Raw genomic sequence first — 11,711 nt, 5'->3', positions numbered from 1 at the left:
GCTTTTCGGGTTGACGAATGCCCCCGCAACCTTCATGAGATTGATGGACAACATCTTGTGACCCTTCACCAATGCATTCATGGTGGTTTATTTAAATGAGATCTTGATCTTCAGCCAGAGGTCAGAAGAACACCTCCACCATATTCGACAGGTCCTTCGAACCCTGCGACAACACAAGCCGTGTACCAATTTGGAGAAATGCACTTTTTGCATGACCCAGGTTCAATATCTGGGGTACATCATTGATGAGCAGGGGGTGCATGTGGATCCAGCCAACATACAAGTCATTCGGAATTGGCCAGCCCCAACCACTCTAACAGAGCTCCGCAATTTTCTGGGTCTTGCCAATTTCTACTGTAGGTTCGTTTTGGGGTTCTCTCATATCACTTGGCCTTTAAGTCAAGTCACAAAGGGTGGAGAAGAAGCAATTTTTTTTTGGTCCAAAATCCAATAGAAGGTGTTTTTTTATTTAAATCATCACCTCTTCTCTGCACTAGTTCTCACATTACCCGACTTGCAGCAACCATTTGATATTAAGACAGACGCCTTCAATTATGTTATTGGTGCAGTTCTTACTCAGCAGGGGCATCTAGTGGCTTACCACAGTGGGACACTTTCAAACATAGTCTGAAAATATCCCATTTACGATAAAGAAATGTATTCCATTGTGCAAGCCTATCATCAATGGAAGCATTACATTATGGGAAGGAAATGGTCATCCACATAGATCACCAACTCTTGTAGTTCATACAAACACAAGGGAAGTTGCAGAACGATCACTATCAGAAATGTTCCACCTACCTACAATAGTTCCATTTGAACATTAAGTACAAGAAGGGAAACACCAATAATGTTTCATACTTCCTCAGCCAACCACCAATCATGGTGCTGATCACTGTGCTTGACTCTTGTGGACACGATACTTCGGGGTGACCGCATCTTTACCAAAGCAATTTAGAATTCGAAAACACATACCAGACACTCTTGGAAGTGTTGAAAAGTGTGCAACAAGAAATGCTTGTTGAGAATGCAACAAGATGATGGAGCTTAGTGGAAAGGAGTCGCCTTCACTAAGTGGGCCCGCAGGTAAATTATGGCGCAAGTTCTATTTTTGATCCCAGCAGGGATGATCACAGTATGGGTGATCACAGTATGGGTGATCACAGTATGGTAGTATGGGTGACCACAGTATGAGTGATCACAGTATGAGTGATCAAAGTCTATTTTTAGACTGGCTGTCAAAAATAGAAAAGTCAAATATTATTGTCTCATAATAATATTTGGACTATAAACTTGATCTTATTATCTTTGAGCACTTCAGGATGAGCTACGGATGTGGTACATGCAGATCCCAGAAGGAAATACGTGGTTACCTATGGGATGACTAATATTTGCATGCAGGACTTCAGTTAGAACTCAAGTGAGTTGAGTTTAGTGGACTGGAGGTGCAGTTGATGGAGTTGTGTTCAGTTTAGCTTTGTTAAATTGGTTGTATTTAGTATAACTGGCAAATAAACTAGAGATGAGTTGGGTGAATTAGTTATTAATTAATTCACAAGTTATTAACTCATAATGCAACTATAGAATACATCAGTTAACTCAGTTGCATGTCAGTGCATGTTCAGTTCAGCAGGGACAGGTGTTAGAGGATCAGATTGCTATCAATTGTGACTATAGTTGTGCATGATGATTTGCACAGTCAGAGGGATTGAATATGCCAATGAATTGGCCAATACCAAGAATTGTAGCCTATGCTCACGTCCAACACAGTGTGAGTGATTCTTTGCAGGTGAAATACGAGTTTGGTAAACCATTCTCATTAGTTCTTGAGTAGGTATTGAGCTGGAGAGGCAGGCAAGCAGCGGGAGAGATTTGGAGATCAGATCTGAGCTGTATTGTGTGTCGCATGAGGAGATAGTACTGAGTACTTGGGATGAGTATTGTACTATGTATTGTTACATGATTCAATCAATATAATATATAGATAGTTGGGGTTTTTAGCGAGATGCTTTCCCCGGGAAAATACTGTGTTTATATGTGTGATTGATGCTTCTATGTGCACCTGTGAATGTTTCTGCTTCTGTAAATTGATGATCAACGTAGAGGAGGTTATGTATTATGCATGTTCCGCTTATAAGTGTATAATAAGGATAATCTCTGTGAATATGTGTCATATTATTCTAAATTTCTACATGGTATCAGAGCTACTTGATTTGTAGAAGAGATTCTTACAGTATATCAAGCGAGGATTGATCATCAGATCTACTATTCAGGAAGTGTTTACATTCTATTTCTTCAGGCAGAGTATGTAATCGGGTCAGGTAGCCTCTGGAGTCATCCTTCCTTTGGAAGGTGAGATATCCGGTGAATTCCCATACAGTCAATCTCCGTACTAGAAATACTTTGTTCTCATGAATTCTAGATCGGAAGCGGTTGAGTTTTGAGCTGGTGGAATTCGAATGTAATTCCAAAGCAAGAGATAAAACTCAGAAACATTAAGTGTGAGAATGGAGACAGTATGCCCTAGTATCTCACGAAGTTCACCCAATTCCAAGATGAGCTGGGAAGTGTGGGGGTGACTGTCGGATGAGGATGGTGAGTCTAGCACTCCTTGATCTTCCTAAGAGTTGGAATAGCTACCAGGACTCGGTGAATGGAAGGGAGAAATTGCCAAATTGGGAACAACTATGGTCAGATTTGATGCAGGAGGAGATTAGACGGAGCACCAGAGACGGTTCTTCATCCATGCAGGATGAGGAGAACTGTGCCTTAGCGAGTAAGGTGAAGAAGGGGAAGGAGAAGAGTTATCTTTCCGAATCTTGTTCTTCCAGTAATGGGAAGAAGGTTGACAAGTCGAAGGTGAGATGCTTTCGTTGTCATGAGGAGGGTTCACGGGTCAGGAACCTGTATGCTCTTGAGGTTCAAGATGCATGCAAAGCCTTGAGCAGCGAGGCAACTGATGGAGACTTGGTGGTTGAGAGGGAGCGTATATTACCTCTCGACATGCGAGCTAGAAGAAGTCTCAGACGATTGTGGAGGAGCCACGATTGGTGCAACAGCTTCAGGAGGTTGTGGAGGAGCCACAACAGGGGAAGCTGAGAGGAGATCGAGTAGAGACATCTACTCGTCCAGAGACCTCCAGTAGGGGGAAACTTCGAGCCAAGTGGGCTGAGGGATCGCATGCAGCCATACCTCCAGGTAGGAGGTGGGGTGATGTGGATTGATCATCCCAAGGAGGAGGGGCAAGATCCTTGAGGTGCCCAACCTCTTGGATGAGACCTTGCTACGGGAGCCCCAATGTGTAGTAGCAGGAACTGATTGATTGGGTAGAGACAGATGCGGATGGAGCGGCAGAGAGAGTGACAGTGCAGGGAATCCCAGGACAGCGCATAGCTAGAAGGCTGCAGCAATGCGAGAGGCACAAGTGTTTTGCACAGTGCTAGTTGGCACAGAGAGGTGTGCAATGGTGCGAGATGCATGGAGATGTTGCAGTAGCGTGGATGTCAGAGAGGGAGCACTTGTCAGCAACAGGTAGAGCTTCAGCATCAGAGGATGTTTCTAGCCCAACAGAGAGGTCAGTTGGGAGGTGCAGTGCGGATGCAATGCTGGGAGATAGAACTAGCAGCAGCACAGATGCAGTCAGAGATCAAAGTGACAGAGGCTAGAGTAGTCAGATACTGAAGAACGCAGAGATGCAGAGTTTTCAGTCGACGGAGGCTAGAGTAGTCAGATACTGAAGAACGCAGAGATGCAGAGTTTTCAGTCGACAAAGGCAATAGCAGTCAGAGACTTTGATGACAGAGCAAGTGGACCAGCCAGATGTGTTGCATGGAGAACATTCCAGAGTTACAGGATCGGGTTTGAGAGGAAACCTTTCTTGTTGAGAGGGAGTGTTGAAAAGTGTGCAACAAGAAATGCTTGTTGAGAATGCAACAAGATGATGGAGCTTAGTGGAAAGGAGTCGCCTTCACTAAGTGGGCCTGCAGGCAAATTATGGCGCAAGTTCTATTTTTGATCCCAGCAGGGATGATCACAGTATGGGTGATCACAGTATGGGTGACCACAGTATGGGTGACTACAGTATGAGTGATCACAGTATGAGTGATCAAAGTCTATTTTTAGACTGGCTGTCAAAAATAGAAAAGTCAAATATTATTGTCTCATAATAATATTTGGACTATAAACTTGATCTTATTCTCTTGGAGCACTTCAGGATGAGCTACGGATGTGGTACATGCAGATCCCAGAAGGAAATACATGGTTACCTATGGGATGACTAATATTTGCATGCAGGACTTCAGTTAGAACTCAAGTGAGTTGAGTTTAGTGGACTGGAGGTGCAGTTGATGGAGTTGTGTTCAGTTTAGCTTTGTTAAATTGGTTGTATTTAGTCTAACTGGCAAATAGAATAGAGATGAGTTGGGTGAATTAGTTATTAATTAATTCACAAGTTATTAACTCATAATGCAACTATAGAATACATCAGTTAACTCAGTTGCATGTCAGTGCATGTTCAGTTCAACAGGGACAGGTGTTAGAGGATCAGATTGCTATCAGTTGTGACTATAGCTGTGCATGATGATTTGCACAATCTGAGGGATTGAGTATGCCAATGAATTGGCCAATACCAAGAATTGTAGCCTTTGCTCACGTCCAACACAATGTGAGCGATTCTTTGCATGTGAGATACGAGTTTGGTAAACCATTCTCATCAGTTCTTGAGCAGGTATTGAGCTGGAGAGGCAGGCAAGCAGCGGGGGAGATTTGGAGATCAGATCTGAGCTGTATTGTGTGTAGCATGAGGAGATAGTACTGAGTACTTGGGATGAGTATTGTACTATGTATTATTACATGATTCAATCAATATAATATACAGATAGTTGGGGTTTTTAGCGAGATGCTTTCCCCGGGAAAATATTGTGTTTATATGTGTGATTGATGCTTCTATGTGCACCTGTGAATGTTTCTGCTTCTGTAAATTGATGATCAACGTAGAGGAGGTTATGTATTATGCATGTTCCGTTTATAAGTGTATAATCAGGGTAATCTCTGTGAATATGTGCCATATTATTCAAAATTTCTACAGGAAGGTAAGTAAGTTTCAAATTTTCACCTTCAGGATGTAGTGTTATACCACCTAGGACACATTTGTTTTCCTTTAAGTGAGCACACCAAGATGATTTGGGAGGTGCACTACAGTCGAGTCACTAGACATTTTGGAGTAGAGAAAATAGTGGCAGTATTGCAAAAGTATTTTTATTGGCCGAAACTTCGCCAGGATGTTGGGAAATACATTAGATACTGCACCACCTACACCATTGCCAAACCAACCATAAAGAAGCAAGGCCTATATACTCCTCTACCTACTCCTAGTTGACCTTGGGAATCTGTCTGCATGGATTACATGTCAGGCCTTCCTTCTACTAAGCACAACAACGACTGCATTTTCGTGGTTGTCGACAAATTCTCTAAGATGGCCATCATGGCGACCTTCAAGAAGAGTATCACAATAGAGGCCATTGCTAAGCTCTTCTTTAAGCGAGTGTGGGTACACTTTGGGATCCATAGTCCATTGTCTCAGGTCGGGACAACATATTATTGAGTGCATTTTGGTCAAGTCTCTAGAAGATGTTGGATACAAAACTTACTAAGTCTACGACTTTCCATCCCTAAATCGATGACCAAATAAAGGTTGTCAACAAGATGATCATACACATTCTTTGCATGTACAACTCGAATCATCCACACACATGGGATGAAACTCTCCCTTTTGTCCAACACAACTACAATAGAGCTCTCCCCAGCTCAACATGCCACAACCCCTTTCAGTTAGGGCTGGGATTTCAACCATTATGTCCCATTGATGTGGCCATACCATTTGCAGCCACTCAGGCAGATTCGGCTCACATCCAATCCAAAGCCGACAGGGTTAACAACTTCATTGAGTGCATTCAACACATTTGCCAGTAGGTCCATGATATATTGGACAGAGCCAATGCTAAGTAAAAGAAGCGCCATGATCCACATCGAGTGCTGCATAAGTTCTAGGTGGGCAACAAAGTTTGGCTACATTTGCAGAAGGAGCACCTCACTGGACCCCACCGCAAGCTTCACTCGCCCTGATATAGGCCATACACCATCACCAAGGTTGTCATTGACAATTCCTTCAAGCTTAACATCCCACCGTTCCTTGGTCTGCACCTAGTTTTCAATGTAGACTACCTTTGGCTATACTTTCCACCATTATTGGGCACATTCGACATTGCAGAACAACTCACACCAATAGAGCTGAACCTAAACTGCATGGAACATGCCACAACTAATCATCTCATAGAAATGCAAATCAGGAACACTTGCCAATAGAGGATCCAACTATATCAATTTGTCAAAGCAGGCTAACTCCTTCACCAGGGCAAGTGGTTCACCAGGGACCAGGTTCAACAGAAATTTCCTCACCTCATGGAGGCTCTGCATGCAATGGGGACCATTGCTTCCTAAGGGGGGAGGACTGATCTAGGTGGATATTGGTGGCCACCCGTGTATTCCACCTTCGCTCTCCTTCCGTATTTCCTCTTTCCTTATTTTTAGTTTTTCGTTGGCTCCTCCCTTTGACTTACTCAGTTCTCCCCTTTCTTATCTTTATATTTTTTCTTTAATGTTTTTATCTTTATATCTTTTCTTTAATGTGTTTAGATTTTCCTCTCAGCCACTCTTTCCTCTCCTTCCCCCCTTAAATTTCCTCTCTACTGCTTAAAATTCTTGAACCATTATTTCCTCTCTTTCCTCCTTTTCAATTTGATTTAGAATCAATTATTATTATTACTTTACAACCAATAATATTAATAATAATAATGATTTATAATCACTGCCAAATTAAATTAATTGATCCTTATATCAATTTATCTAATCCTTATATTGAATTCGTAGAACATTATTATTTATTATTTTAAATTAATCAAAAGCTTTAGGTCAAAATATTTTATTTGCTTTCTCATTTGTACCAATACTTTCTTAAATTATGGTGAATTTATTTATTTAAAATTAAGGTTAAAATCTCTCTTTCATAAATACATTTTAATTTATTTGACTTTTTTATTTTATATATATATATATTTTCTTTAAAAAAACTTAATATTCATTTTAATGATTACTTAATTATTTTTCTCTGTAATGTTCATATTAAAGTTCAGTGGGTTAATTCTTCTTTTAGAAATACCTGTACTCTTTTCTCGTCTATTATGTTGTACTTGGTCTATTATGCTTCACTTGAGTCCTTGATGATGGGTGGTGAGACCATTAGAAACTTATAAATGTGCACATATGGTGAGACCATTTGAAACTTATAAAGGTGCACACAATATATATCCAGAAACTTATATCAACATGATTAGAGCTATGGAAATATACACTCACAAAACCCTTTTTTATCATTTAATATATGTAAAATATTATTAGTTTATAAAATAATTTTGGTTTTGGTTTTGAGAATTAGTTTAAATAATCATGAGGCAAACCTAAGATATCTTTTAAAGTTAGAACAATTATTGGTTCAATTATTTTAATCTATTTGAAGTTAAGTTCTATAATTAGGATTAATAATTTCTCATGAGTTGGTAGCTTGAGCGATTTGGAGCAAGGTTTGTAGTTTGAGTGATTGGGAGCATTGTTTGTTCTTGATATATCAAGGTTCAATTCTAATGGACATGTTTGGCCCATTGTGATAAGGCTCAAAGAGTTGGCAACCTCTCACAAAGACCTCTCTCATGTGAGGTTAGAGATGTCTCAACTCTTACTAAGTCATAAGTGATTGATATATTTAACTGTAGATTGTTAGATGTACTTTTGGTATTATAGTGATAACTATTAAATTTAATTTTTAGTTGTGGCAACCATTAATTTCTTAAACCTTATTCAAATTACTCCCATAAATTACAAATTTACCCATATATATAATATCTTATTTTTTTCAAACGATGCAAATTAAGACCAATCTTTTTGTGTAAATCAAAACAAAAACATAGCCGAAAATTTTTGAGCGTTATATATGAATACCAAATATTTCGCTTTGAAATTATTTGATTGGTAATTGAGGACAGCGAACAATTCGTTGCAAGTTGCAGGTGATGTTATTGGTGAATGTACATAACGAAAGCGATCCACGTTGGTCCCTTATGTTTTGGATAGTGTTATCCACGTTGGATTAGACTTTAATATTAAGACTCACAAAAATATAAAATAATAAAGATAATTCATATATATGCGGTGAACATGCAAAGGGGAAGATATGATATAAAACTATAACGTTGACATTAGAAGAGCATGTGGGGCCAACATTTATCTTCATCGATCGGATTTATTTTGAAAATCACGCAAGACCAAGGCCATGCTACTTTGTAATATTATACACGTGGCAACCTTAACATTTGGTACGGTTGCATTTTCTCCATCACACAACAACTTCAAAGATATTTCATGAATTCTTGTCCTTTTCGTAAACCTAATTGTGGACTTTGACTCATCCATCTTAATAACTTGTCAAATATACCTCTGCTCTTACCATGTCCAAATTGCTTCTACTATTTCATTATTTATTATTTTATTAAATTTTAAAACTAGTAATGGTAGCGAGAGGTGCAAAACAAGTCTCTCAAACATAAGTAAAAAGTCTATTTTTGTTAAAAACAGAAACCCCCTTTTAACCTTTTTTTTAAGGAAGGTTGTGTATATTTTATTTACAAAATTATGGTTTGTTTGATCAATTATACCTCCGTACAAGTCGTATTTTCCAAGATCACTTATAATATGTGGGTCTTTTGGATTGCAAATTTTAGGAAATTTAGTTTCCCATTATCTCAGAAACCAAAATATGAACATAAAAGTTGTAGAAACTATAAAATTTCTGAACCCAACTCAAGGACTGATATAATAATGTTCTAATACATAGACATGGCAAACACATTTGAAATTCCTACTGTTGCAGTGCTCAAGTACGGTCATTCTTGAAATCTGGAAAAAACGAGAAGGAAAAATAGCAGAAAAGCACAAGTCGTCTTTGTCCACCAAGGTAGTTGCAAATGTTAGAGATGAAAAGATCATCGGAGCAGCAAAGGGTTTGGCATTAGACGGAGCCAAAGAACACATATTTTCTCCCAAATTTTGCTAATGTGGAAGCTGGAGGAGAACTTATTTTAGAAACAAGAGAAATGAAGCTCAACAACTATGAAAGTAGTAAAGGTCTCCCATACTAGACAAATGTCAATTACAAAAAGACCCAAAAATTATCAATACCAAAACATTCAATCAGCTTTAATCTCATAAAAGTTCATGCCTTGCAGGATAAATACATGAGCCATGACTGACAAAACATACAAACAAATTATATCAATTAATCTTTTATTGTTTTCTTTGAAGGCTTGGTTGGAGAAAGCAAAGAGATCACAAGAAATTCTCTGCAGATAGGTAGTTCATTTTGTTTTGAAACTATCATATCAAACAAATATAAACAATACATGGAAAGAAATTTGCTTCAATGGAAAGTAAACAGTGGAAAAAAAAGAAAGAAGAAGAAGATTACACATAAAGTTAAACAAATTAAAGAAATGAACTCATTGGATAACTCCATAGCATACTTAAAAATCACCTATGTTTAACTAATGAAATTATTAACATAGATTCATAGGAACCCTAGATCTATTAAGTGTCCAAGTCGATCAAAATAAATAATTGAGTACAAATCTCTCCATGCATAAAAGATCCAATGTATATATATATATATATATATATATATATATATATATATATTATCAGTTTTCTTTTTCCTATCTTCCACTATTAAGTAGCCCGAGGAATAAAAAAACTTCAATACATACCTCTTTGCACTTATAATCAATCTTTATCTGTTGCGAAATCCTTATCTGCCTGACCATTCATAAGGCCCTCATATATATTTTTTGCTAGATTTTCATTTTCTGGCTCCACATAAAAAGATACCCTACTCAAATTACTTTGCATATCCTTTATTTGTCCTTCGATCCTTAGAACAATCTTTGTATCCCCCTGCAACATCAAACTCAAACATTGTACTAGTTCCGCAAAGCCAACGCAGCATATCTTTCCACACAATTTTGATAATAACATTCCACTAGTAAGCATATCTTTCTTCCATTCAACCTACTTAAAAGAAATAAAAAGAAAAAAACTTAAGTAAAGTCTCCTTGATCAAACAATTGAACCTTTGTAAAGCTGGTAAAGGATTAGAAGACAAGGTCAGAGTTAATGTTCAATAGTTGTGAAAGTCAGAGACAAAGCTTGAGAAGGTAGAGCGATCTGAAATAACGACAATGGATCCACTTGTCTTAATATGCTCAGTCAGTAGTCCATGCCCTCTTTGACCTAGAGATCATTACGTCACAACTGATTGGTATTTATGCCTAAATCATTTGAATCCATGGCAACACTCATGTTATCTAGGTGGTCAAGAAGCCAATCAACTTCTGCACCATAAAATTGCTACATGGGGGAATCAACTTGCATGTTCTTTGAGTTGTTTAAGCTCTCATTGCTTATTATTTCTCCTTCACAGTCTGGCCCCATGGCCCGGGAGTAACAGCTGACCATTTATGCCTTGTCGTCATGGCTAATTGCTAGCACCCCTACGGGGTTTTCAAAATTATTTCGACCATTACCGATAACTATTTGCAGATCTATTAATAAAGATTGGCATTCAAGCTCGTCCATGGTATTAATCGATACACAACTATGATCAATTTCCAACTCTAAAGAGTCAGTACAGTCATAATGGAGCATATCTAAAGTTGAGTCAGTGTTGCTACTCTGATAATCTATAGTACTGTTACACATGGTGTAGGAAGATGAGATTGTGTCTCCTGAGCGTTCCAACAAAACATAAACCGGATCATAGTTCTCCCGTGCTGATGGCGCTTATGCGTCCGAATTACAAAGTGTTTGCGAGCCTACAAGACTCGAACTATGGTATGTCATTTATGATCTTGATGAATCTAAGGAAGAGGAACGTGTTGGCTCTGCGTCAACTGAAATCGACTCTGCGCAGGAAAAATGCGAGCCGAAGAAGGTTGTACTCAACAACATGCATTAACTCCCTGCCTTGGAAGGTGGTCGTACCTAGTGTAGCAAGATAAATCGAGCCTGATAAAAGGTTTACACGTGTTGAATTCTTATGGAAGAGAACAATGAAAATGGAGTGGGGGGATTGGCTGGACTAAACATTGTTTGCCCAACCAACTTCATAGAGAAAACACCTTTCGGCGTAATTAAGCGATAGATATATATCAAATGTTTTTATAAATTAATTATAAAATTTAGCTAAAATAGGGGTTATTTTTTTGCCTCAATAAAACAATTGAATCAACGTTTTCTTGGGAATTGGGATCTTGCTCTAATAATGAATTTGAGACATATGCTCTCTTTCAAGGTTTATTATTAGCTTAAGAATGATATATTCATGTTTTTTTAATCATGGTAGACTCCATATTCATTATTCAAAGCTTGGTTAAGAAGACTCTACTGAAAGGCATACTCTTAAAGGTCATTCTAAATTTTTTTGGGGGATATTAGATAGGTTCAAGACATACGAGGTTCATCATATTTTTGACAACATAACCAATGAGTTGATTCTATATCTAATTAAGGCTCTTCATTAGCCCAAGGTGTAATCAAGATTAATGATAATG

The 11,711-nt window shown here is 38.3% G+C and overlaps 1 pseudogene; it reads right to left on the bottom strand.

Moving 5' to 3' along the window:
• Nucleotides 1-10,272: 10,272 nt before the first annotated feature.
• On the bottom strand, nt 10,273-11,109 carry LOC149163674 (uncharacterized; annotated as a pseudogene).
• Between the last annotated feature and the right edge of the window lie 602 nt (nt 11,110-11,711).

Source organism: Pinus tabuliformis, chromosome 5_1, assembly GCF_031772625.1.
Source record: "Pinus tabuliformis cultivar Carrire ecotype Pingquan chromosome 5_1, CPIR1, whole genome shotgun sequence".
Lineage (NCBI taxonomy): Eukaryota > Viridiplantae > Streptophyta > Pinopsida > Pinales > Pinaceae > Pinus > Pinus tabuliformis.
The sequence above is the reverse complement of the archived record's forward strand: the minus strand, read 5'-3'. Positions and strand labels throughout refer to the sequence as shown.